Raw genomic sequence first — 3,351 nt, forward strand, 5'->3', positions numbered from 1 at the left:
CTTATTTTATTATTAGTCAAATATCATAGGGTATTAAATAAATTATCAATTTATCCCATAAAATATAAATTAAATTAATTATCTAAAATTATCAGTAAATTAATTAATTATACTTACACTAATACTTGAAAATTCTTAAATAAACTTCAACGACTCATATAAAATAACACGAGGCAACTATCAAGATGGATAAAATGATAATTTCATAAAAACATTCTAAAAATGTCTTTCCGAGTCATTACATCATCCACCACTATGAATTGTGTTCGTCCTCGAACAAAAGGAAGAAGACGATAGAAAAATAACCAACATAACCAAAATTCGAAGTGATGATCTACTACCGTCAGTGTGCATCTCTCCAATTGAGCTCATCGTTAAAATCTTTCCATCAAGATCAACTATTAAGAAATACATTTACGAATCAAAATTTTAAAGATCTAAAAATCAGGAGTAATTATCAAACCATATACTAACTCATGAACTCAATCTTAACTGAAACCCATTGGACTTTTACACATCCATTATGATGAATTTTTCCGCAAATAACCACGAGAAAACTCTGAACCAACATCATCTACAATAAATATTACACCTGAACCAATTAATACACCCTCAAAATGTACAAAATATTACAGATTTTAGCAATATTTTATTTGCACAACATAATCATTTCAAGAACTTATGTTATAAAAATATGATCTATGGACAACGGGTAGTTATCAAGGGAGGATAAACTTATCTAACCCAGAGAAGGAAATGAAAAAGTGAGTTCCCACTGAGGCAATACACAAACTATAATTAAACCCTTCTTAGAAATGCTAGATTAGTAGTTATGATAGTAATCAAACCTTAAGAATGACAAAACTAGACCCAATAGTCCCCACATCGAATAACACATATAAAAAACGTGATACAAGTGATGTGATATATCTTAACTCTGTTGGCAAACTTTGTATAGTCCCAATAGATCTCCATTAATTTTTCATAAACAAAGTTGTGCATGTAGAACCACTAAAATTTGTTAAAAACTTTACGAGAAAAACTAAATATGTCATATCTTAAATGATGAAGTCTTCCAAAGGATCTTATTATACCAAGAGGATCTCGTAGGATCGGTAAATCCGATCCACCACTAGGGATCCACCCACAGAAGTGAAAACACATATGTCCATAGGTAGTGATTAAAATTCTAAATAATGTCTGTAACGAAGAAGGTGGTCACATTATAAAGTATGGAACCTAAGACTAACAACACAAGATACTCTTTCCATAGTGCTTATATAAAACATTTTCATTCATCTTACTCCATCTCCTTGGTGTTTAACAACCAATAATCAACCATTGTAGTCCTTATTACAATCGTACACATACTCAATTCATCAAAACCCACATACTCCTCTCAGTACTCCAATAATATGAACACTTTAATGCTAACAGAACATCATAGCCAATCGGGTCATTAACCTTACTTTTAAACTTTCCCTAGAATCATATTATTAGCAAACACATTATCGCCTTCAAAATTTGAGAATTATTGATCCTTGTCTCTCCTTGTAAGTACTTTGTGATAGATATGAGTTCCACCCAACACTGATATCATTAATTTCAAACCTGATAGTACCTTTCCATTCTGATAAAATTAATAAATCCCACATAACATCAACTTCGCGACATCACTCACATATCAAGTGTGAACTACTTTTTAAACCATAATATATCTCATGTCAAAATTATTAGAAATTCTTGGTAACTCTAATAATTATGTATATTATAAGCTCATAATCTCTACTCACCAACAAATGACTATGTTACACATTATAAAAATCTATTTCGTCTTATAAACAAAATAGTTTCAATCTCCTCAAAATCCTCACTAACCATGTAGAATTGCAGGTCTAAAACATTTAACATTTAAAAGTTACTTATCAAATTTTGAATAATGAAGCTCTACATAACAATATCTTCCGTGCATCATTGATTGTCACCCAAACAAAAACTCAATCTTTATAAAAGTCGATGATAAAACCTAGTAAGTCTATACCAAACTATCTCACATCTATAGTCATACTATAATCTATATATGAAAATTCATACATCCTCAAAGTTCGAACCAAGAGTGTATATGAGAGGTCTTATTCCTTGACATATCTTAAAATCTTCCCATGTCAAAAATTTTAAATACATTGAACTCTTCAATACACCATACTCATTTTTTCATGGCCAACTTGCTTACATATATTATTCATTAACCAACAACTTTGATATTGTTACCTTATTCTCAAACCCAATGAATTACGTGAAACTCCCCGTAGGTATACCAATAAAAAGTAACAAAATTTAATACCCAAATTATCTTAAAACCCTTCCAGTTGTTTCAAACTCAATGTGATAAATAAGTTCTTAAATTACTAATCAATATCTTGACCCACAGTCAAAAAAATAAACTCACAATAAAAAACTTAAATTTTTGAATACAATTGTGTAACCGAATTCTTTTATCTATCAATATTAGCTCATACTTTGAAGATTTCTATGAATTCACGTATCATAACTTATCATCTATCCCCTCTCCGTCGAACTTATCTTATATTTCACTAAAAGTCAAATCATACTCATTACTAATCTAAAAACCACAAAAAAATATAATCGCACTCGAGTTAAACTATGAAGACTTCTTTCTCAAATCTTACCCAACAATTTTTACCAAATCTATGAACATGTGACACTATTAACATAACTAGTGTAAAAAAGAACCATGCTTTTTTGAAAAAAATTATCAAACCTTTGAAAAAATACTTTTTTCCTTTGCACTCAAAGTAAATATCCTTGCTTTTCCCTTCTTTTGAAGTCTATATTACTTTCCACTAATTCTTTCCATTTATGAGTCTAGCTCCTTTATATTTTATCCAAGCAGTGCCTTAGCACCTCGTATCCCTTTCCATGCATTCAAGATACTCACCAAATAGTATCAAATCCAACATTAAATGCTTGAAAGTCGTCATTAAAATACATAATTGGTTTAACCAACAATATTTATTATATAGTCACATCTCGATCACAATACATCACAGATGTCACGACCCAAAACCGAGCCGTGACTGGCACCCACATTTACCCTCCTATGTGAGCGAACCAATCAATCTAAACCTTAACATTTAAATTTAATATCAACATAAAGCAATGCGGAAGACTTAAACTCATTAATAAAAGACAATTCAATAACTTCTAAAATTCAACATCTATTATTTCCCCAAAATCTGGAAGTCATCACCACAAGAACATCTATGATCAAATTACTAAACTAAGAGTATTCTAAGAAGCTAAAACAAATAAAAGCTAGTCTATGCCGAA

This window comes from Solanum pennellii, chromosome 10 (genome assembly GCF_001406875.1).
Source record: "Solanum pennellii chromosome 10, SPENNV200".
Taxonomy (NCBI): Eukaryota; Viridiplantae; Streptophyta; class Magnoliopsida; order Solanales; family Solanaceae; genus Solanum; species Solanum pennellii.